Raw genomic sequence first — 27392 nt, forward strand, 5'->3', positions numbered from 1 at the left:
AACAGTTAAGACAAATGTATAAATCTTGTGAATGATACGTGTGCTGAGATAATGTAAAGTAGAGGGAGCTGTGAAGAAGTTTACGTGAGATGCATGGGTTTGTGTGTGGGCATCTAAGTATAACGCAAGTATAACCCTCTTAACCTCCCTCAACCTTCATGATGCAGCTCAGAAAACTCAAGACAACAGTTAAGACAAATGTATAAATCTTGTGAATGATACGTGTGCTGAGATAATGAAAAGTAGAGGGAGCTGTGAAGAAGTTTACGTGAGATGCATGGGTTTGTTTGTGTGCATCCAAGTATAACGCAATTCTAGTGAGCGCCCCAACAAAGACTAAATGGTGAATACATGATGAAATGGGAATGAAAATATTAGCGCCAACCTGATTTCACCAAGTAGGACATGTTCCTGGTATAACATCTATGTTGATCCTGGGACAATATTCCAAGCAGCCAATGAGAATTAAGGGATATGGTTACCATTTTTTATTAATTTTAGGCGTACAGTTAGGTTTAAGCACTTACAGTACATGACTTATCCAACTATTATTCCCCTCTGATTTTGCGAATGATTAACAATTATGGTTGGGTTAAGGGGGTAGAGAATAAGTATGGATTACATTTTCCAACAAAACTTATGTTTCAGGATCAACATAGATCTTAATTCCGCATCGCATCTTGGCAAAATCATGACATGTGAAATATTAGTTCTGCAGCAAGCCTAATATATTATAAAAATAAAAATAATTTTGTTGCGTCAACAGTCATAAGGCCTTTCACACAGTGACACCAGCAAAATGCTGTAAAATTACCAGAACAACTTTACCGGTAAATTAATAAATGTGCATTCACACTCACCAAATTTCAAAAGTCAATTTACTGGTAACTTTATAACTGCTCATTCTAGAACAATGCTGGAACTAATGGCCTTTTCACATAATGTCATTGGTATGTTGCTGTAAAATTACCAGAACAACTTTACTGGTAAATTAATAAATGTGCTGTATACACTCAGGAAAATTCAGTTAGTTTACTAGTAATTTTATAACAGCTCATTCTAGGAAATTGCTGGAACAAATGGCCATTTCACATAGTAACACTGGTAAATTGACCTAAAATTATTAGAACAACTTTACTGGTAAATATAAAGAAATGTGTGGTTCACCATACACACCAGAATTCCATCAATTTACTGGTAATTTTATAATGGCTCATTCTAGAAAATTGCTGGAACAAATAGCCCTCTCAAAGTGACATGGGTAAATTGCTGTAAAACTACCAGAAAAACTTTACCGGTAAATTACAAAAGCAAATGTGCTGTTTACACTCAACAAATTTCAGTCATTCTACTGGTGATTTTATAACTGCTCATTCTAGAACATTACTGGAACAAATGGCCCTTACACATAGTGACACCAGTAAATTACCTTAAAATTACCAGATCACCTTTACAGGTAAATTAAAAAATTGACTTTTCACACCGAGCAGAATTCTGTCAATTTACTGGTGATTTAATAACTTCTCATTCTAGGAAACTGCTCAAACAAATGGCCCTTTCACACAGTGACACAGGTAAATTGCCGTAAAATTACCAGACCAACTTTACTGATAAATTTTTGAAAGTTTACAAGTAAAATTGAACAGTTTACCTGTCATTTTTATTGCATAAGTGCTTAAAAAATGTAATACAAACACACATACACACACACACACACACACACACACACACACACACACACACACACACAATATTAGTACAAATACACACACTTGAGGACAAAATATCAGCCCCCTAATTTATATAATTAAAATACAATTATATAAATGATATAATTATCAGTGGTCCCACTTTAAGCTAAATCTCGAATTCCCTGAGTTTTCCCCCTGATCTTACTGATTAAAAAGATGAATGTCCATTTTCCTTATTACTCATGGAAGAGTGATATGGTTACTGTTACTTAAATGTGTCAAGACTTAGTCTCATTCATTTCCATTAATTTGTAGCAAAACTAAACATCTTATGCTGCTTGATGTTGTGCTTTATTAATATATTAATACATTTTATTATTAGTTTAAAAGCGAAAAGGGACTTAAATTGCTCTGAAAAAAAATTGCTTAACCATAACAAAAGGCAAAAACAAGTAAAACAATACAATAAAAAACAGAATAGAAAAACAACAAAAGTATTACAAATAATAATTCAATGACTTCAACCCTGACTTTCAATGCCCAGATCAGACCTTTTAAAATTCCATCATATTCCAGAAATTCCATGACCTGTGGAAACCCTGATAAATAACTGTGATTATCTAGTGATTATTTGCTAATGAGTTTGGCTTCAAGCAACAGCTGTGTGGCTGACAAACAAAAATCAAACAAACATCAGTGAAAAACGGCTTGAAATGAGCTAAATTAATACGCCTAAACCACGCTAAACTCTGGAAAGCGTCCCAGTCTTCTTTCTGATTAAATGTCAACCTTGAGACGTGCAGCAGCCGGTCCAGCTGTTTCTAGCACCACGAGTAAAAAAAAAAAGCTTTATTGGCTTCTCTCCATGAGCATCCAGATGTGTGAATGCACAATGAGCCTTAACAAAACAATGCAGGTTTAAGTGGCAGGGGTTAGGGTGGAGCTGGAGGAAGAGTGGAGGCGGTGTGAGTCTTCCTGAAGGAGGAGACCCTCTAAATTAAAGAATGACGGAGTCTGTGCCAAGCTTCCCTTGGCGACTACAATATGTGAAGGAGGGGAAGAAAGCGAGGCCTGTTTGAGCAGCTCCAGTCTCCAGCTGTTGATGTTACGCAGCTGATGATCTCTGGGTGGAGAGGATGTGCACTGAAACTATGACTGCTGCATCAATCAGGATTGTTTAGACTGCTCCTGGCTGACCTCACACACTCTGACATGTTATTACAGGTAAAACTGACCCTCTTTTAGGACCTACACCTTGACCTTAAAAATGCAGTATGTAAGTTTGACACCCAGTGATTGAACAAGATATTGCACCCCTGGTTCAAATCATACGCAAAAGCAGCTTGCCAGATTAATGATACCAACAAAGGCTGATTTAAATCAGATTCTAAATGAAAGCAACAGTACCCAATAGAAAGAATATTTTCCATATTAACAATAAGTTTTTGTCCTAACCAACACCTGAAATTTATATTTTATAAACGCCTTCTATTTCTTGCAGCTGAACAACAGGACAACCTTACAATGATCAACTCAGGTACACCTCATGTGATTTATTCAGTGTTAAATGGTAATAGTGTGAGTTTGAATGCTGTTTTACATGCCATTTATTGCCATACTACTGAAAACAACAGCAGATAGTTAATCTCAGATCTTGAAAATAAAATAAACCGTTTGAAATTGAGATTCAGCATGTACATATTATAATGTTAAAGAGGTTTAATATGTGTTAATTAGGGTGTAAACCTTACCATTTTGTTGGAATGCAGTGAGTGCACTATTCTATGCTTGTAATGTACTCTCACACTGGCCCAGGATGCGTCACTTTTGGATGGACAAATTGTCTTCAAAATGAACTGAAAATGTTTAGATTTCTTTTATTTTTTGCTTTTTTTCAGTAACATAAAAAGGAAACCAAACCAACCTTTAACAAATTCTGAAAGGAACATGAACATCATTGCAAACTCAATCTACAAAATCACATCTATTTGATGTGGCCTTGAGAGAAATGCGAAAAAACATGTTGTGAAATCTCCCGCTAATTTCCAATGCAAGGTAATCAAAACAAGCCTCTCCCCGAGCTCTTCTCTCTCTGATGGGAAATGAAATGGATGGCCCACTGTGATTGCAGATTAGCCTCATTTCATTGGTCGACTTGGACGAATACAAATTTTCTCCAATCTAAATGTGCTCAAGAGGTCCATCATTCTCGTTTAGACTTCAGTGATTAATTCCACCTCTCTGGCTGTTTAGCAAGACATTACAGTGTGTGTCTGCCTCTTTCATTTGCAATAGTGTAAAACATGATTTATAGGTGGTGTTCATTAGGGAAAGTCTTGGTCATATTTAGCTGTGGCATGAGGTGTTGAATGAGGTTTAGTGAAAAGAGAGAATACTGAAGACCCCCGGACTGACATCATGGCACCAGGAAATAATCAACAAACGCACTACCAGTTAATCATATCTGGAAGCCCAGTAATAAAACGTTGCTTCTAACCAAGTGGTTCTCAACCTTTTTGACTCCAAGGTCCCAATTGGTCAGAATAATATTTGAAGGGCTTTCTGTCAAAGCAAACGGCTTCGTTCAATTCTGAAGGGCTCATTCCTGTGCCCTAATCCATTAGATGGGTTTTTACTATAGAGTGAGAGATGATTCAAAGGGATTAAGGCTGTAAGGGGGCCAGTTTTTCTCTTTTTTTATGTGCAAAGAATTTAGGTGGTTGAAAAGTGTCCATCATGAATTCGTAATTGCGAAGGGTCAATCTAAGTAGCCAGTCTTGAGAACTTCTAACTCGAAGTGCGCTCCAGAGTCAGATATATGGCATTTGGATAAATTAGAATTTGCTTTATTCTAGTTCTGTTTTAGCATTTTATAGTAGACATTTTACCATTTCAGTGTAAATGTGTATTTGAGTCGGTTGAAACTAGGAATGTAACGATTCACAGGGAGCTGGTTGAAAATTGATTCATATATGTGACTATTCAAATCGATAGGAATGTTAAATTAATCACGATACATGTTGTGAACAGAGGGGGCGCTGTGTTTACAGGTACAGACTCACTTTATCTGAACAGCAGCGGTAAGCAAGAGATGGGGCGGCACACTAAAAAGATAGCTGGGAAATTCACCAGACAAACACAAACTGTGTGAAATTACTGCAAAAAGACGTGTACAGTACTTACACTAACAGAACAACAAATATGATGCAGCACAGTGAAAAACTACTGCCACAGAAAAACTATTAATAAGCCAAACCACATGGACTGGATGATTTGCAGCTTCACTTGCTCTGACGAGTGTTACGGAAATCACACGGTGCATCAGTGTTTTCATAGCAAAAGTGTGAAGATGTTTTTCAGACTGAAAGGGAATGTTGCTCTATTCCAGAAGCAGGTATTAGATTGTTTTTTCCCTCTCCGTTACAAATTAGTTTATGCATATTTAAATAATTTGCTTATTATTATTGAATATTTTAAAATGTTCAAGATTATCTCTTCTTAAATGTATCACACTGATAATTATACTAATTATTTATACAAGTAATAGTAATTATTCACCTTTATAATCATGTTCAACTCCTGTCTCTATTCTACTATATAATAAGCCATTTTATAATCAGTATTTTATGCCAGTGGCCAGTCCCCTGAAGCAAAGGGGGCTATTGACCACCTCTGGACACACTGCTCTCTGGTTTAGGAAAGGCTCCACACCAGCCATCTCAGTTCCCAGTGAAAAGAGTTTTTTTATCAGGACACTGTACAGTAAATGTGCAAAGACCTCAGCTTAAGCCAGAACACTTACATTTGAAGTCAGAATTATTTCTCCAGAAGAAAAAATATTATTAGGCACACTGTGAAAAATTCTTTGCTCTGTTAAACATAATTTGAGAAATATTTTAAAAATAAAAAACAACTCAAAGAGGGGCTAATAATTCAGTCTTCAACTGTACTTATGCAGATATTTCTTTTGAAAAATATGTCAAATCCCAGCACAGTTACAGTGTTATTAAAGTTTGTTTATATTAAAGAGTCTTCTTTTTTTGGAATTTGTTTTTAAAATAGCTTATTAAAAATAAAAAGTTATAGCAGAAAATATTTTATTAAGCAAAAACATTGCAGCATTTAAGAAAAAATTGAAAGGGCTCTTCAACTTAAATTTGTTTCAAATAATTTTGTTACAAAATCATGACTAAATCATTAAACGTGAGATTAGTATTGTGATTCGTATCGAATCGTGAGTCAGGCGAATCATTAAATCCCTAGTTGTAGTACATTAAAAGTAGTCTTTTTATCAAAAGGGTTTTTAGGGGAAGCTGAATGTGTGTTCTTATAATACAACCTTAAAATACCGCATATCTAGACAACTTGATAGGTTTTAGAAAAGAGCAAAAATGTTAGATTTAACATTAGCAAACTTGTCAACATATTCCATAGATGTTAAGACAAATCACCAAACTTTTCTCCAAACCCATCTTCTAAAGAGGCATCAGAAACTCTGAATCTGTCCTAATTGGTTACGTATGCATGCCATTAGCTATGTTTTTATCCAAAAATGTGAATGAACTTTATGTGCAAAACTGGATTATCGCATAAAAGACGTGCGAATAAAGCAGCGTTTCCATCCAACGAGTCAAAAAGAACAAAATCATTAATTCCTGATTAACTGGTGCCAAATATCAACAGTAAAAACTGAATTTACGGTGGTAGGAGAAGCTGCGTCAATCTTTTCTTCATCTAATAAATGACTTGCACCTCAGAAGGCAATCCTGACACGCAGTGAATGCGCTGTGACGTTTGAAGGTGTCAGGCGCGAAGCAGACACTCTTGATTCTGGAAGTCATTAATAATATAATTACACTAAAACTTAAACGCTATGAAATTTTATCCAAAATATGCATTAAAATAGGTGGATGGAAACATAGCTATTGTTAATTTTCAACAGGAGTGCAAAAAATACAAAGTCTTTCCTTAGATCTGTGCAAGCTGTTTTATATATGGTATTTAAAAGGCATGTCTTTTATAAAACATTATTGAGGTTAGCAAGAATGAATTACATTTGCTCATGAATAAAAACTTTATGAAACAAGAGCTCTTTATGTGGGGGAAGGCATTCAAAGCTAGCAATGGTTTTCAAATTAAGTTGTACAACAAGGTCCAAGAGCTACACTGTATAATTCTTTGGACATTGTAAAACGGGAGGAATTTAGGTCAGGCCTCAATAGCTTTGCTTCATCCTTCGTCAAGTATTGTACAGTAGCAGGCAGGAATGTGCTCCACATTCCCTAGAAAAATCTGCATGCTTGCAATTCATACAAACCTGCACATACAACACCAACAGCCTTTATTCCAGATTCAAATGAACAGCATAGGATAGATCTGCATGATTCTAGAGAAATTACTGAATTTGTCACTATTTCTTATATTCGTTACTACAGTGGTCCCCAACCACAGTGGTCCCCAGAACAATTGGTACCGGGCCACATAAGAAATCATAAATTAATTCTGTAGAAAATATTCCTCCCGCGACTTCGCGGTTTCTTCCACTCACCCCCGCCATCTCACGTGAAATGGACTATGCCAAAATCCACCACGGAGCGGGAAGAACGATAGAATATAGCTTATTGGTGGTTGTTGATAGTTTAAAGTTATAAAACAGGTATTATAGAGTCCAACTCAGCACAGCATTTAAGGATTGTGCATATATGTGGGCGTGCATTGCTAAGTAAGTACCCGAAATCATTGCAATATGTATCTATTAAAAGTTTCACATAATCATACTCATTAGGGCTATGACATGCCAATGCATACATTTAATTCAGCTATACGGTTGTATTATTGTTAATATGTTCGTCAGTTGAAATGTTTGGCACAGATGTTATGTAATTGCTGCATATAAATCTTGATTGAAACATAATCAGACCGCGATAGTGCAACTAGCGCATGCGCACTGAGTTGTTCATGATTAACCTGGATGCACGAGCGCAGTAGCTTTGTTCACGTGAAGAACCCAAATCAATGACTCGCTCATAAACATCACACTTGTTTCATCATTGGATGAGTCACTGTTTTGAACAAATCTCTTGAACAATTCAATGACTCAATCATGAAGACCTCACTTGCTTCACTATTGGATGAATCACTGTTTTGAACAAATCTCTCCAATAAGCAATTAAATAAGTAACTTAAAGACTTCACTTGTTTCCCTTCCGAATGAATCACTGTTTTAAACATGTCTCTGTGATAATCAATTCAATAATTCACTCAAAGTCCTCACTTGCTTAACTACTAGGTGAATCACTGATTTGAACAAATCTATTGAATAAACAAATGATTCAATGATCCATTCATAAATACTTCACTTTTTTCATTGTTGGATGAATCACCTTTTTTACAAATCTCTTGAATGAACAATTCACTGACTTTATAGTTATCTCACTTGTTTCATTACTGGATGAATCCCTGTTCTGAAAAAGCTCTTGAACAATTCAATGACTCACTCATAAAGTCCTCACTTGTTACACTATTGGATGAATCATTATTTTAAAAAAATATCTTGAATAAGCAATTTATTAACTTACTCAAAGATCTCACTTGTTTTACTACTAGATGAATCAATGTTTTGAACAAATTTATTGAATAAATGATTGAATGACTCTTATAAGTACCTCACATGTTTCACTTCCGGATGAATCAATATTGTGAACAAATTTATTGAATCAATGATTTAACAACTCAAAAGACCTCACTTGTTTCATTACTGGATAAATTACTATTCAGAACAAATCTCGTGAACAATTCAATGACTCAATCATAAATACATCACTTCTTTCCCTATTGGATGAATGTGTGTTTTAAACAAATCTATTAAGTAAAAGATTTAATGACTCACCCATACAGGTTTCACTCATTTCATTACCGAATGCATCAATGTTGTGACTTGAGTTTTTAAACTGTATTTCATTTTTTTTTCTCTCAGAATTGGCCATTTTACACAATTGAGTACGTTTTCTCTCAATAGAGTTTTTTTTTTCTTTTACATAATTCTGTGTTTATATCACAATCCATTCATTCATTTTCTTTTCGGATTAAGCCTGGTTTATACTTCTGTGTCAAGTGATCGGCCTGACCCACGGCCCATGCAATGTGCATAGCTGTCCAATTATACTTCTGCGCGCTGTTTGGGTTGTTCTGCAATAACACTTACGAAACGCTAGTTGGCAGTGAGGTGTTAATGTTCCTCTGTGTCGAGTTTCTTAGCTGGTGTTTTTTTTTTTTAATGCTTTCTGAATGTACAAGTGGCTCAAACTCGCTCATTTTGAGGCACGAAATGGCGGATTCGAAACAGCTTTAACCATGAGGTAAACACAGAACAAAACTTTCCATTCAGAGCTCCTTCACGGGATTCCACAATTGTAAACAATCACTCCATCGGGCTCACGCAGCTATCGGGTCCGCCCAGACTCGTCAGCGCTACCAAGCGCCAATCACAGAGCTTGTGCTACGCGTCGTTGCGACAACGCCAACGGCCATGGCATAGGGCTATGCATCGACACGTAGGCTGCGCCATACCATATTCGTGCGCTTGATGCAGAAGTATAAATCACCCTTTAGTCCCTTTATTAATCCAGGGTCGCCACAGCGGAATGAACCACCAACTAATCCAGCACGTTTTTAAGCAGCGGATGCCCTTCCAGCCGCAACCCATCTCTGGGAAATATTTCGCAATCCATCTTTTTAAAAGTTTCTAATGATAAAAAGCCAGAAACAAGGTAGAAACTGTAATTTTGTCTTCACCATAGCATTTAAAAAAACAAAAAATAATTTTATTTATTCATTTTTTATATTGATCACAAAATATAATCTAAAATATAAAGGCCAAAACTGAGATATGACTTGTAAGATGCTATTACTATTACTATTATTATTATTACTATTAATTTTTTGCAATTAGTCTTCCTTAGAATAAACCAACGTGAGTATTTCAATCAAGACCTTTAACAAATCCACCACACCTCATACATACTTTCAAAATCGAAACCTCCACAAATCTCACAGGCATGGGTTGTGTTCTCATACAGTACATGCAGAACAGGCGGAGACAACTTTAGCCAATCATACACATGTATGTGGCCATTGTTAATTTGGTGCCATTCTCACCCATCCGCACTCATCCTATATGAGCTCGCTCTTTGTTTACAGAACAAGGGAGTCATTGTGGCTCTGCTGTCAGGTAGCGTTAGCGAGCTGTGTCGTATCTCTAGGGTGCCACCATTTGTTTCCCTCTAGACCATACCAAAGCTCCAGTCACTAAACCACCAGGCTCTACAATACAATAGCTCCTATTGTGCTTCATCATCAAGGCACTGGAGCCGTTTTTATCAAGGTGGAGGAGGTCAGTCATTTGCGGACACTGAAATCCATGACGCAGTAGCAAAGCGATGGTCTATTTATGTACAAAAGCCTTGAAGATGGCCCTGATTTTCACTGCACTTATCCTTGTTTTTACTAGACAAACTCCTTTTCTGTGTGCATACAATAGTTGTGCTCTCTTCCTCTTGACTAAATGACTGGTGGTGGAGGAAGGTGAAAATCCCCCCAGACAGGCTCAAATGTCAGGCAGTGGGAGGCAAACAGACTGTAGTTGGAGTCGAAACCATATTTATTCTGACCAGGGGCGTATAGGAGCGATCGGAAAAGTGAGAAGGGGTGCATTAAAAAAGCTTATTAGCTTGGCTCATGAATATTAATGAAGCCGTGTTTGCCCAGTAGCAGATTACCATTGGCACATTCTTTGACCGCACTGCTAAAGATGCTGTAGTGGCGAATGAAAAATTAGGGTATTACAAAGGATTATAATTGCAATATTTCACAAGGAAATTAAACACAACTTCACAATTATTAAAAAAATATCAAAATATCATTATTGTTGTTTTAAAAATGCACAAAAATATTATTGCAATATTTCACAGGAAGTAAAATACTACTACCACTACTACTACTACTACTACTACTACTACTACTACTACTACTACTACTACTGATAATAATAATAATAAATGTTTTAAGCTGTAAAAATAAAATAATAATTGATTAATATTGTTATTACTAATTTATTGGACATTTTAAATGGTAATAATTATGCAAAATAAAAATAAAATTTATTACACAAAACCTTTTTTATATTTCATATATACATTATTTTATTTAATTGCTATTATTATTAATTGTTAACATTATTCATCGTTATTATTACAATTATGATATTTGACATTTTAAATGGTAATAATTATGCAAAATAAAAATACAATTTAATCCACAAAAGCTATTTTATATATAACTTATATATTATTATTATTTATTATTATTATAATTAATTGTTATTATTATTCTATTTGACATTTTTAATGGTAATGTTTATGTAAATAAAAATACAAATGAATAAACAAAAGTTATAAAAAATAGGTTTCATTTTTTTATATTTTATTTATTTAAATTATCATTGTTATTATTATTAATTGTTACTATTATTATTATTATTATTATTATTATTATTATTATTATTATATTTATTATTATATTTGACATTTTAAATATTAATAAATATGCAAAATAGAAATACAATACCCCCTCCTCACACCCGTCCTTGCACTGGTAAACATCACTTATGAAATATTTAAAAAAGAAAAAAAAAAAGTCAAGGGGGGTGGGGGAGTTGGGAGCTAATAATTCAACTGTACATTATTATTATTATTATTATTATTATTATTATTAATATTATTATTAATATTATTATTATTAATTTTATTATTATTATTATTATTATTATTATTATTATTATTTGTTACTATTATTAATTGTTGTTATTATTATTATAATTATTATATTTATTATTATATTTGACATTTTAAATGGTAATAAATATGCAAAATAAAAATAAAATTGAATACACAAAAGCTACTTTTTATTTAATATATACATTATTTTGTTTATTTATTTAATTAATATTATTATTATTATTAATTGATGTTATTATTATTATATTTTACATTTTAAATGGTAATAAATAAGTAAAATAAAAATACAATTTAATACGCAAAAGCTATTATATATGTTTTATTTTATATATGATTACATTTATTTAAATAATAATAAATATTATTAGTGCTAATTGTTACTATTATTATTATCATTTTTATTATTATATTTGACATGTTAAAAGGTAATATTTATGCAAAATAAAAGTAAAATTTAAAACACAAAAGTTATTATATATGTAATATATACAACATTTTATTTATTTCATTATTATTATTAATGTTATTATTAATTGTTACTATTATTAATAGTCATTATTATTATATTTGACATTTTAAATGATAATAGTTAAATAAAAATACAACTTAACACAAAAAAGCTATTTTATATATATTTCATTTGATATATTATTTTATTATTTAAATTGTATTATTGTTAAAAATTAAAACAAACTGTGAATTTGATTTCAATTGTAGAATTATTATTTTAGAAATTACTATAAATTTAGGCCAGTCTTCATTTTTTTATTTCCAAACATAAAACATTGAAAACACTTCTTGACATTAGACTGTGTATTAAAACTTCACACACGTCATATTTTTCCATTTAAATGACTGTCTTTTAAATTAACTGTCTTCACACAGCAAGTCATATCTAGTCTTCCCAAATTTAAAAGCATTCTTTCCTGAAAGTTATCATGTTCCTGTAACTTCACCACAATATGACAATTTTTGAAGGACTCAGCAGCCTCATTTCCATTCGTGCCAGATTAAATATAATCCACACTGCCAAATTTCTGTTAACACTGCTTTCTCTGAGCACAGAAACTTTAGTTTGAAGGGAAAAAATAAATCATTTCCAGCAACAACAACAACAATCTATATTTTCAGCTCACTGCACCTTCTGTATTTACAAACCAAACAAAACTACAAACACAGAGAAAACGGCAGCAAACACAGTCTGAGCTGAAATAATTCACCAAATCTTGTGCAAGCGCAGCCAGATCCCACAAGTCTTTTCTTTAATCCCAGTATATCAAAAAAAAAAAAAAAAAAAATCACCTTTACACTTCAATGCTGCAAACATAAGTTATACTGTACGCTTATGTTTGCAGATATCAAACAAAGAAAAGACAAATAGACTCTCACATGACTATCAATTCAAAGTTATCATGTTCCTGTAACTTCACCACAATATGACAATTTTTGAAGGACTCAGCAGCCTCATTTCCATTCGTGCCAGATTAAATAGAATCCACACTGCCAAAGCTCTGTTAACACTGCTTTCTCTGAGCACAGAAACTTTAGTTTGAAGGGAAAAAATTCATATATGACACTGTACAAACAATACAGCCAGGCCTGTATTAAGTGATAGCTAGTGTAAAAAAAAATAAAATAATAAAAAACAAAAAAAATTAAAGTGATAGCTAGTGTTTCTAAACTTTTCAACAGAAAAAAAGAAGAAATTTTGACAAATGTTGGAAAGAAGCAGCTATTGACATCTATAGAAGAAAAACGTTTCAGCATTCCTCAAAATATCTTCTTTTGTTGGTGACGATGGCATCCCGAGTTTGAGTCCAGGCTCGGCGACCTTTCCTTATGCTGTCTCCCTCCCCTCCTGTTTCTCTTTAACTTCACTTCCTGTCATGCTCTATCAAGTAAAGGTAAAAAATTTACAAATACATGTTTAAATACATATTTTTTGTGTTCATCAGAAAACAAAAATTCAAGTAGGTCTGTAGCAAGTGGAGGATGAGTAAATGATGACAGAATTATTGGGTAAACTATGCTGTATCATTTTATTTCAGTGGTGCCTTTAAGGTTTTTTTGCTGATTTTAAGTTACATTGCTACATGCCAACTAATTCTCGTTACAGTATAAGTAGACTGTAAGGGACCATTAAAATAAAGGCATCATCAAAATAAAATTATACCAACTATTCCTTTAAACAACCATGCATTTTATCTAACTGTGGTCATTTTTGATAGCCATGATTTTTGCAGTCTCTTAAAAGAGCACAATTGGGAGACACAAACTCTGATTGAAACATTTTTCCAGCCACTTTAAAATTTCTGATCACTCCGCATTGGATGGCCTTGGTAGTTGATGCTCTATGCAGATCGATCAGTGGTTTTTCAGAGGTTTTTATTTACAAGCATTGAGATGTTAAATCCGTCTTGACTAAACAGGTGATTTAGTTTTATTAATTATTTATTTTTGTAACAGTGTCATCTAGCATCCTTTCCACTCCAAATGGAAATACTGTGCAATTCTGAGTGTGCTCCACACAAGTGAGTGGGCTAGAATGCACTCTTTCCTCTGTATGTACCAGACACTTTCTTATCAACACTCTATGTTTCTGTAAATATAGTGCAATTCTTAGTGCGTGCCACACATGTGAGTGGGTGATTCACAAAACAACACTTTTCCTCTGTGTATGCTTGGGGTAAAAAATATTAAACTAACCTAGACAGGTCTCTGATAATCTGAAGAGATTTTTTTTTATCCTCACTCACTTGTATATCACTTTGATAAAAACATCTGCTTAATGAATAAACGTAAATGTAAATGAACAAGTATTTTAAATATACACAATGTAAACACTGAATTCTGATCACTTCAAATAGATTTACTTACACTACATGACAAAAGTATTGTCATTGATCCCAGTTGTAAGAACAACAAATAATATCTTGACTTCTAGTTGATCATTTGGAAAAAGTGGTAGAAGGTCGATTTTTCTAATGCATCATCTGTTGAGCTGCATCCCAATTATCACAAATTTTGCAGCGGACCTCTTGGAATCTGCATGGACCCAAGATTCCATAGAAATCAGTCAAGTTTGGTGAAGGAAAAGTCATGGTTTGGGGTTACATTCAGTATGGGTGTATGCGAGAGATCTACAGAGTGGATGGCAACATCAACAGCCTGAGGTATCCAGACATTTGTGCTGCCGATTACATTACAAACCACAGGAGAGGGGAAATTATTCAGCAGTATACGCTCCTCCTTTTACTTCAAAGTTACCTTCACATCAAAGCTCCTGAAAGCAAAGAAGATCAAGGTGCTCCTGGATTGGCCAGCCCTGTCAACAGACTTAAACATTATTGAGTATGTCTGGGGTAAGACTAAGGAGGAGGCATTGGCGATGAATCCAAAGAATTTTGATGAACTCTGGGAGTCCTGCAAGAAGGCTTTCTGCCTTTCTGCCATTCCAGATAACTTTATTAATGAGTTATTTGAGTCATGTAGAGATGTATGGATGCAGTCCTCCAAGCTCATTGGAGTCATACACAACATAAATTCATTTTTCACTGCACTATGACTTTATATTCCGAAATACATTATTTCTGTTAAGTGACAAGACTTTTGTCTAAGCAAAGTCAGACCTTACTGTCCTAATTAAATCATTAAAATTCAAAGGCATGATCATATTTTATTTTGGTAAAATAAGGTAATCTAGGTCTTTGCCTTTCATATAAGCTGCTTCTGATACCAAATGATCAACTAGAAATCAAGTTTTTATTTGTTGTTGCTAAAACTTGGATAGGCAACAAGTCTAATAGTGTACATCCTACCTGAGTAGTGGACACACATTCACTTGTAACAATTATTATGTTAAGGTACACAAAAGTCATGACCACAGCCCTAAAACAGACAACTAATCGTCAAAGCCCTAACTCTGACAATTAATTGCAAATTATTTCTTGGACATTTAATCGCCAGGCACATTTTATAACTGTGACAGCCCTAAACAGCTCAGAAATAAATGAATAAATAAAAAATCTGCTGCATGCAGCTGAGAGCCTTCATTTTATATAAAGAGGTGCTTATAAATGCTCCAGATAAAGCATCGGCAGGAACTAACAAGGCCATGTTATGACAGTGGTTTGGTGGAGATTCACATGAAGCCCAGAGAAAAGCTAATTAGGAGCCAGAAAGTGGTGCTGGGAAACTGGGGTCTCGCTTGCGCTCTGCTTGCTAGGTCGGCAGGGTTTTGTTGGCTCATAGGGCCTGAAATATGCATACAATTCAAGCAAAAGTGTGCTGAAGAATGTTTAAATTAGTCTACATTCTGTCCTGAATACAAAAAGTAAACATAAAACCCTTGAATCCCCCCCTCCCCCTTTCCAAAAAAAAATTATTGTTAATAAAATAAATAAATTAATTAGAAAAAAATCTAAATATTAAAATATTTTTTATAAAAGCTAAAAAAAAATATGAATTGAATATGTATCTAAAATTGTATTTAAAAATAATAATACAGTATTGAAATAAGACACGCTAACATAACTTTTCCATTTTTTTTTAAATAGAAAAATTCATATTAAAATATATATTTTAAATAATTTTTAAAACTACAGTACAAATTTAATTTGTTTTACATTTCATGTTTTTATAGAAGAAAAAACTAAAATATACATATTCATACACATATATAGACACCTGTACAGTGTGTTTGTGTATTTATATATAGTAATTATGGTCACACTTTACAATAAGGTTCATTAGTTAATGTTAATTAATGCATTTACTAACATGAACAAACAATGAACAATACATTTACTACAATATTTATTCATCTTAGTAAATGTTAGTTAATGAAAATGCAGTAGTTCATTGTTAGTTCATGTTAACTCATGGTGCATTAACTTGGATGTTAATAATGCGTTAGTAAATGTTCAATTATGATTAATAAATGATGTACAGGTGTTGTTCATAATTAGTTTATGTTAGTAAATGTATTAACTAATGAACCTTATTGTAAAGTGTTACTGTATTTGTTATATTAATTATAAATATTTTGATAATTTTAAAATAAAAATGTTGATATTTCATCCAGCAAAACATTTCTAATAAGCTTTATCCAGCAAAAGTGTCTTAGCAGACAAGCCTATGCAGATTATGCAGACACCACTGAATTTGGATGCATGTTACAGCCTTTCTCCCCATTACACTGCCTGTGAAGATGGCACTTATCAGCTTTTGGGACTTGGCCTGTGTTCCGAACTGCCACCAATCTCAGATAAAGGCTAAAAACAACAGCAGCCTCAGGCCACAACACTTTCGCACTCAAACTCCCGTGTCCTCTGTCATCAACCAGCAAAAGCCAAACAAATCAAATATTCACAGTCCCACCAACTACATCATCTTCTGCCTGGAGTTCAAGAAACTCAAAAGGAACCCCGAGATGAAAGAAACAATCACACAAAGGAGTGAAGAACAGAGAGATGTGAAGATCTGGAGCTGCTTTTCGCTCCGACCATTTGGCTTTTGTAGTGTCTGATGCTGCAGATGGAGAAGTCTCATTTCTTTCGTTCCCGTCAGATCTGCGATGGAGCCACAGGAGATTCAGGAGCAAATTTTCAAAGTCCTGCATGAAACATCTTGGAGAAAGACTGAAACGCCAGCGACTGCTAGAGGAAAATCAAAGCTGGGCTTCCTATGATCCGGAAACAATGGCTGGAGATTTTTTAACATTGTTTTAACGTAAACCACACATTTTTTAATATGTATACGTGTGAAGGAAGAATTATTAGCCCATCTGTGAAATTAATTATCTTTTAATTATTTCCCAATTGCTGTTTAACAAAAAGATTTTAAATATATTTTAAAACATAATCATTTTAACTTGTAACATTTTTTTTTTGTCTGCCATGATGACAATATATACTATTTTACTAATTATTTGAATTCAGCTCAACATGCAATTTAAAGACTTACTGTAACTGTACCGTAGGTTAATTAGGTCAACTAAGTAAGGATAATTATAGGCAAATCACTGGACAACAATGGTCTGTTCTGTAGCCAATTTAAAAAATAAATAAATAAAAATAAAAATCTGTAACACTTTATAATAACTACACTATAAATATTTTTTTAACATTAGCAAATAGTTAATCCATCATCTGTTAAGTACTAACTCTACATGAATAGAAGTTAGTAAGCAGTTTACAAATACAGCTACAAATGCTGTATTCTTGACATTTATAATGTGCTGAATGATTGTATTTTCATACTTTGTTAATGATTTTTTTCTCATTACTAAATTAAGTATTGCATTATTTACAAATGAGTTATTTAAGAACAGTTGGTGCTATTTTAAGATCATTCAGAATGCATAAATAAATGATTAATAAACTATTCCAATTAACATATGGTATTATTTAGGCATATACAGTACTGATAGTTCATTTGTATGTTAATAAATGCTTTATTACCTCAACTACAGTCAGGTTTGTGACCAGAAGTGAGAAGCATTTATGCTTTATAAATCCCTTATACATGACAATTAATGGCTCAGTTATGTTCTAAACAAAAAAAAAATTACTTTATTAATTTCTATTCATTTAAAGATACACAAATAAAACTGAATCAAATGCAAAATAAATGTATTTGTATTTATTGCTAATTGTATTTTGACACTACAGTTATTCTGCAACGTTTAAAGTTGACAGTAATTTTATTTTTTAGATAAGATTTATCTATAATCTAGATTTATCAAACATTTACTGCTCATGTGATACTGAGCCTTTAATTGTGATTTATAAGGAATTTACAAACCATAAATATTCCTTACTTTAGATTAGGTCACAAAACTGCATGAAAGTGAGTTAATAAAGCATTTATTGACATACATAGTAACATGACTATATGCCTGAATAATAAAATGTATACATGTTGATTTAAATATTTTATTAATTATTTACTAACTCATTCTGAATTATTCTAAAAGCCACCAACTACTCTTAAATACAAAAGGTTTGTAAATAACTCAATACTGAATTTAATGAATATATAATAAGTAATACATTTACGACAATACAATAATTAAGCACATAATAAATGTGCTTACTGTAAAAAAATGGCCAGGATTTCAATGGTAAAAAAAGTGTAAAAATGCTAAAGTACAAATCCGTAAACTGGTTAACGGTATGTTTCCTCAATGTATACGGCAAATAACGGTAAATTGACTTTCCCAGAATGTGCATGGCACATCACTTTTTATGCATTTTATTGACATTAATAAGGATCTTTTTAGTTGTTTCCCTATCAGTTATGTACATTAGATCATTAGGATCATATAAACTAGAAGTTCCAAGAGTTCAGTCAAAGCAGGGTGAATCAGCTTTTAGCCACTATGCCCCTCGCTGCTGGAATCAGCTTCCAGAAATTATCAGATGTGCGCCAACATTAGGCACATTCAAATCAAGACTGAAAACACATCTGTTTAGCTGTGCCTTTACTGAATAAGCACTGTGCTGCGTCCGACAGATTGCATTATTATGTTTTTCTCTTCTTCTTCATTCTTTTATCTCAAATTTTTCCTGTTTTTATGTTTTTATTTTAAATGTTTCTTTTATTCTTGTTTATGTAAAGCACTTTGAATTGCCACTGTGTTTGAATTGTTCTATATAAATAAACTTGCCTTGCCTAGAGATTTATGTTACATCTAATGTTGATAAACAATGTTTATTTCATGAGTTTAATTTTATGCATGTTACCAAACTGGTGCTTAGTAGCTGTGTGAATGACACTGAGCACTTTCTATTTGCTGATACTCTTTTCTGCTTGTGGGAAAAGTTAATTGTGATGAGCATTATCTCATTATGTAACTTTCTCATCACCACCTGCATGTGGGTGTGCTAACGTGTCTAACTGTTTAACAAAAGATGTGTAAATGTTGGTCATTCAAAATACAGACATATTACCTCTATAAATTAAAAAAATATGGTAGTTTACCGTAAAAATGAGAAATTACTTTTACGGTTTGTACAGTGTTTTAACGGTAAAGTACTGGCAACCACAGCTGCCGTTTTTTTACCGTAAATTTTACGGATTTATTTTTTATACAGCATTTGTATCTGTATTTATAAACTGCTGACTAACGTTAATGTAGAGTTAATGCTTAATCAATAATGAACTAACTACTTGCTAATGCTTAATAAATGATTCATAATGGGTAGTTAGTATAAAGTGTTACCAAAAAGTCTTAAAGTGCCTCTATAGACTATTTCAATGAGGTGATGTTATTGGCCCATGAACATTTCCTGCCAAACTATTTCAAAACAGTAACAAGAGGCAATTCCATCATAGCGTAACATTAAAACAGCTATCATAACACATTTTTCAATATGTGGGTGTTTTGGGATTCTTGGAAGCTATGGAAATTAAAATAGTGAAACAGGAAATTCGTTCGGACCATTGTTATCGTTTACATTCCTCAAAATGGTCTATTTGCAAAAATCACTTTTATAAGGTTAGCAACATGTCATCAGATGGATTATCACACCCATGTCCCACCCATTAGTGAAGATCTCTCCCTCATTAGCATATTATTTTAGTCTAGTTTTGAATTTCTTTCAAAGAGTTACAAAACACTATTTGTGAGGTATTTTGAGCTGAACACTCACATACAAACATTTTTAAAGTGGGCATAATAGGCCCACTTTAAAAAGGCTAAAGATATATCGACCTCAGGAATATTTACATTTGTAGTTTTATTTATTCCAACCAAATTACAAAAATAAGATTTTCGCCAAAAAAATTAAATAAAATGTAATAGTTAATATTGTAAAAATATAAAAAAAAATATGTGTAAATGTATTGAGAAAAATATCTGAAAAAGAATTACAATTTTAATAGATAGCTAATCATTTTGTCAATATATATTTCAATGGAAATATATGGAGTAGTTTATCTTGTTCTTAATTTTACAACATGTACTTACAATGAGATATAAAATAATAACAGTACAATAACAGTAAAAGTCAAAATACTAGCAACAACAATAAATAATATGATGTTTATTTTAAATATTGCTATTACACAATGAAGATACTATATTGAATCAGCCACTGAAGAATCGGGAGCTTTTCAAAATCCTCCATGAACCATCCATAATAGGAATGATAGGAAGAGCAGAATCAAAGTTGGGCTTGCTATAATCTACAATATGTGTCTTCAGAAATATTACATGCGTTTGAAATTCAGAAGCATTCATGATCTCATTCAAGCCACTTTCAAGACAGCCAGCGGTGGCACATAATCTGAATTCTTTGAAGGAACATTTCAAACCCCAAGTTACATGCCATCCACATAGTATTGTGAGCGGAGCCGTGACCTCGTCGTCCTCCAGCCGTGTTGTTATTCAGCGCTCGTGCCGTCTGACTGAAACAAGGCCTTGTCAGTCTACATAAATGAGCCAAGAGAAGCCTGAGGCCGTCTCGAGTGTGTCTGCGCACTACACACATCTGCACAAGAGGCTCTGTGATCCTGACCACTGGCTGAGACTGTGACAAAGAGCTTTTGAAGACAAGGTGATTGTGCATGTATGCATGGGTTATTCCCAATAGAAATGAATGTTCATGTCTCTCGCATGATATTCTTTAAATATTCAATTCAAGTTACATCATTTATGCAGAAGAAATCCTGTCTATAACTAAATAAGCATAAAACTAAATTGAAAGCAGTGAGTTGAAAACATTGGACCATAGCAAAGTGGAGATGTTTTCACCATATCTGCAATAGTATAGAAAATTCACCTAATGTTTATTTAGGATATACTTCATTCTGTATGAAAGATTGGTGAGCAAGCAGTTTTACAGAATTTAACAAGAAAAAGTCAGTGTCACTTTCGGGTTAGATTTACAACTATAATTTGACTATCAAGCAGGTTTACGATGTGTCAAAACATGATAGAAACAACCTGCAAGCTGCTAATTTTAGAAATCTTAACAACATGCTAATTCATGCTAAAACATTTCTAGTTCAAGCCGAGGACATGGTAAAAAACAGCTAAATTTATGTTCAAATGTATTGGTATTTAAAATATGCTAACCATGCTAGAAACATCATAACAACATGTTAATGCACACTGACAACTTGACAGCCATAGTATAAACATAAAAACATGTTAATTCATGCTACCACAATTCTATTTCATGCCAAAGACATAATAAAATATAGCTAAGTTTATGCTAACAGGTTCCTACTGCTAAAAACATGTTATAGTAATATCTTCGTACTAAAAATATGATAACCATACTAAAAGCATTCTAACAATATGTCATGTTAACAACATGATAGTTATGATGGTAGAAACTTAATAACAACATGCTAATGCTACCACGATTCTAGTTCATGCTAACAACATGGCTAAATATATGCTCACAACTATTACATGCCAGCAATATCTTCATGTTCAAAATATGCTAATCATGCAAGTAACAAGCTAAAAACATGCTATGTTAACAACATGGCAGCCATGGATGAAACATAACAGCATGCTATTTCATGCTAGCAACATGTTAAAATATTAGCCAAGTGGTAAAATATACTAGTTCAAAAACATGTTATAGTAATATCTTCATACTCAAAATATGATAACCATGCTAAAAAAACATTCTATCAACATGCCAAGTCATGTTAACAACATGATAGTTATGGTAGAAACATAACGACATGCTAATTCATGCAACCACAATTCTAGTTCAAGCTAACGACATGATAAAAGTTTGCTAAATTTATGCTTACAAGTACAACATGCTAGCAATATCTTCATGCTTAAAATATGCTAATCATGCTAGTAACTAACAACATGCTAATTCATGTTAACAACACGACAGCCATGGTAGAAACATAACAGCATGCTAACTCATGCTAGCAACATGTTAAAATATTAGCCATGTGCAGGGTTGGAGCAAGCTGAACTGCCGCTCTAGGCAAAGGACGGTCACGCCGCCCTAAAACCTAAAGTGAAACCGGGGGGGTCTATTCTGCCACCCTAGACGTGGCTATAACTGAGGCGCGGGTGGCGAGGGTAGTTTAGGGGACGCCACCCTCTCTATTCTGCCGCGCTAGACGCGGATATAACTGAGGCGAGGGTAGTTTCGGGGACGCCGCTCTCTATATTCTGCCACCCTAGACGCGGATATAATTGTGGGCGCGGGTGGTGAGGATAGTTTCGGGGATGCCGCTCTCTCTATTCTGTCACCCTAGTTGCGGATGAGGGTGGCGAGGGTAGTTTTGGGGACGCCGCCCTCTCTATTCTGCCACTCTAGGCGGCCGCCTAGGTCGCCTCTATGAAAGCGCCGGCCCTGGCCATGTGGTAAAACATACTAGTTCAAAAACATGGTAAAAGATAGCTAAATCTGCTCACAAGTATTGTTATAAAAATGCTAGCAATAGCTTCTTGTTGAAATAATGATAACCAGGCTAGAACATGCTAACAACATGTCATGCTAACAACATGACAGCCATGATAAAAAACATAATCACACTATGCTGATTCATGCTAGCAGCGTGTTAAAATATTAGCCTTGTATTATGTTGTCTTGTGTAATGTTTAGGCCAGCAAAGTGTTAAACATGCTAGCAAAATGCTAATTGACCTTTAAATAAAACCTTTAAATGTCAAGCTTTACAAAAATTCATTTTCTTTTAAGCTAACATGAGTGTTTGTCATGAAACCTTATTCATTCAGTTGTTGTAATTTTTACAGAAGCAAGCCTCCACAGGAAATATATGAATGATTAAAATACTTTTAAAATAAAGTTTATGGTGACATGAAAGCTCTCAATCTTTTACTGATCAATGGCTGACTCTTTATACGCAGTCATCGTGTTGAATTTCCTACTTCTTTTTGCTGTTAAATGCTGATAAACCTATCTGGTAAAACTGTAAAATGTTAATCCATTCATATTTAAGCATAAAATGACTGTGATTTCATAAAAAAAAACAGATATTCATGAAAAAAACAGGCATATTCATTATAAAACTCATAGCAACACCCATAAGTACACGTAAGTATGCATAAGTGTACTGTAGGACATGTATCTAAAGCTCACAGTCTTGTCTCTGTGGCTCAATGCCATGTCGCTCTCTCAGTGAGGAGGAAGAGAAATGTTTTCCACTGTCAGGCTGACTGAATCCCGCAGTCGCAGATCTCCCTGTTCAGCTTTCCGAGAGGCCACTCGCGCTCATTAAAGCCATCTATCAGCTCTCTGGCACAGTAACTGCCCTTAAGAGAAAGCAAGCAGTTGCCCACCGTGAAGTGATGAGGGCGACTGAGCGATGGAGTCTATGTCCAGTTCACATCGGTCTTACACTCCTGGGAAGAACATGAGTTCAGAGGCCCCTGATCTGAGAGGGAAGAAGGCAAGTGACTCGCCTGTTGTCAGGCGGCTGGAAACGGCCATTTGGTTGGTGATTTACTCTGTTTTCTCTGAAGCTAAACAAAGTCAGGTCCAGGAGGGAATGACAAAGGAAGAGCTGATTGTATTTAAGCCTTGTATACTTATACGAACCAAGATTTTCTTTAAATGATAGCTGTATTTGATCCATTTTCTATGTTTGAATTAAAGATTTGCCAGTCAAACTTGCTTTGTCTTTGAAATTACTTATCTTTATGGGCGATGACTCAAATTATTTATTTATTTGTTTATTTATTTTTACTCAAATGAAGTCCATAAGTTGTAACTTAAAAAATGAAATAAATCTGAATAAATTATGTTAAATAAAGCAGCTAGCTTTAGTTAGAAAATATATTTATTTGCTTTAATTGTTGCTGTTATTTTTTTCATCCAACATTTTCTTATATAGAACATATTCTTATATATGAATATATGATATATATTTTGTGAATATAAAATGAAAAGCGCTTTTAAAAATCAATTAATAAAACAAAAATACATAAATAATACTAAATAAAGTTATAACACTATAACACTAACTTTTTAAAATAAATGTGTCAATGCCAGTATACCCTAAAAAATTACTGTGTTTGTTAAATGGTCCAACTTGCCAACTTTTGGCTCAGATTTTGGAAGAACATGAGAAAAATGCAGCCTGTAATGTACAGACGTTGACAGGAGAGATGAGGATCCACATGCAGTTTATTAATAAGAGTAGTCAGGCAGGCAATGGTCGATAGGTACAAACAGGTGCATACAGATAATACAAAGTGTGAGGTCATAAAACAGGCAAAAATTCAAAACAGGCAAGGAATCAACAGGAACAATAAACAATGCAATGATCATAACCACGACATGATAAATAGGAAAATATACTTTATAATGCTTCACAAGGAAAAACAAGACTCAGCAATGTGTGTGTGTGTCTTTGAGATAATCCAGATATAGAGTCCATGTGGAGTTACCAGCAGTGTGTGGATGTGTCAGTGTCTGGATTACTGTCAGCTGTTGGAGCAAGTTAGATTGATTATTAGATTGAGCCTATAGATCGCTGGTGATAGTGACACAGCCAAAGGTGACAAAAACAAACAGGATCACAAGTCTTTATTTGTTATGATCCATTTACAAGCAACCATGACTTTCAACCCTTAGGAAAGAATAAAGACCTCTAAGCTTCCCACTAGATCCTCCAACTCAAGTCTGAGAACTGCAGCACACTGCTCATATCAAGAGTTCCAGCTGTTCCCAGAGAGAGATCTGAAATACTCCATGCCTAAACAGCATCTGTGCCTGTGCCAGCCTTTTCATTAATGATGAGTCACGTCAGCAAGCCGCTAAAAACTTTTCTGTATGCGAGGCTGTAAGCTTTACTTCTGATTGTTCATCCTGTTAAAGCTTTTGGCTAACATCTCCCTAAAAACCAGCTGTGCAACATCAATCATCAAATATCAACGCCAGAGAAACATGCCTGACTGGTTTGGCTTAGAAAAAGACACAAAAAGTCAACATGGAATCTTTAAATTCATGATTAAATAATCAGTCATTTTGTGCAAACATGTCTAATGCCTAAAAGTACTAAATAAACTAAAACTATTCAAAATAAGTTTCAGTAACTGAAATGAACTCATTTCAAAAAAACATTTGCACATTTTATTGCAGTTTTATAGTTTTCATTTCAAGAACAAGGACTGCAAGAACAAAAAACGTGTGAAAGAACCCAGATGTGTTCTTAATAAAGAGGATGAATCGATGCAGACTTGAGCGTAAAACTCAAGAAACTCAAGAAGTCCCAGAAGTCATTGCGGCTGAATAAAGTAGAAGCATAGCATTCTATACCTGATTATTATTAAAGTTCAGAGATATAACTTATTTATCTCAAGAGTATCCCTAAATGAGACGGAGAAAGTAAACATTAACATGAATATCTTAATAAAATTAACATGAATAAAGGCATAAACACATTAAGGGTGTTTATTTGCTGAAATTCATATTCAAATCTGTTTTATTTGTTTTGTGCAAAGTAAATTTGTAAGGTTTTTGTGCATGCTAAATATATTGAAAAGAAGAGAAAAATAAATTGTTATATGATTGCTGTAATGTTTAAACAATTTTACAATAAAAATGCTCGAAGGTCACATCAGGAAGAACGCAGCATCTCAATTATCACAGGATGAGTTCCGTGTTATCATAGTATTCCAAGTTTTCCAAGGTAACCTGGCAAGAATGCTTCCACAAAAACGCAAGTCAAAAACATTTTCAGTGTTCCTGGAACTGAAAAACAGCCACTCTTTCATCTCTTTGACACTTTAACCGACACAGATTTGGGGTTGACAAACCACCAGTAGAAAACACACTCTTTCATCTCTCTGACACTTTAACCGGCACTTGCACCAGTTTTGCTCATTTGCATCAGATAAAAAGAAATATTCTACTATGCATTTATACATGTTAATGGGGTTGACAAACCACCTGTAGAAACACTCTTCTACCTTAAAAAAAAAAAAAACACTCTCCCTTACTCTAGAACAGGGATGTCCAAACTTTCTTATGAAAGGCCGAAAACCAAACTTGATTGACAAAGGTTAACAAAGGTTAGAGTCGGCCAACTTTGGCCCATGGGCCCTATTTTAGGCATCTCTGCTCTAGAACCTACTTCTTTGAGCACTAACAATTCCTTTATAATTAGCACTAGGGCTGGGCGACTTGGCCTAAAATCTAAATTTTGATTTATTTTGATCTAATTTTATTTATTTTTTTGCCCTCACAGTTTACTGACAAGCTTTGTGCAGTGAATATGCTCACATACAGTATTACAAGTGAGAGATTTCTGAATGATGTAATTCATGAAATAACTAAAGGAAAACACACACACTACCTACTATCTATGATTATTCATTGAACATCAATGTTGAACAATTGAAATGAAAACGTACGTTGCCTAAATTAATTTTATTTTAAATACAGAAGTTCAGGGTGGCGTTATCCACGGCGAGGGGTATGCAACTGCATAAAGGCTGTGCCGGACCATATGAGTGAGCTCAACGCAAAAGTATAAACAGAGCGGGGTCACGTGACTCCGCACACTGTGGAGGAAAAAAAAAAAAAAGACCTGGAATTTCGATTACTTTTCGATTAACTGACCAGCTCTAATTAGCGCTTTCTGAGTGTACTACTGCCTCTTCTTGTTTAATTGCTGAATGTCTCCTCAATTGTAAGCTCTTTTGGAAAAAGACATTAATGACTAAGCCTAAAATATAAAAACATTCTTTCATTTGAAGTACAACCATAAATAACATTCAATTACTTAAACTTCTATTTACTATAACTAAAAATATTTTTAAAAGATTTAATTCAATATATTAGTAAGTTCTAAAAATGTACAAAACCAACAATTATTGCAGTAAATGTAAAATCTTTTCACTCTTAAAAAAAAACTAAATGACAAATGCGGGGAAATGGGTTGAAAACAAAATG

General features: G+C 33.8%; 1 protein-coding gene across 5 annotated transcripts in view; it reads right to left on the reverse strand.

The window, feature by feature from the left end:
* The window catches only part of magi3a (membrane associated guanylate kinase, WW and PDZ domain containing 3a), a 259059-nt gene that overhangs the window by 113516 nt on the left and 118151 nt on the right, over nt 1–27392 (reverse strand).

Source organism: Danio rerio, chromosome 23, assembly GCF_049306965.1.
Source record: "Danio rerio strain Tuebingen ecotype United States chromosome 23, GRCz12tu, whole genome shotgun sequence".
Classification (NCBI taxonomy): Eukaryota; Metazoa; Chordata; class Actinopteri; order Cypriniformes; family Danionidae; genus Danio; species Danio rerio.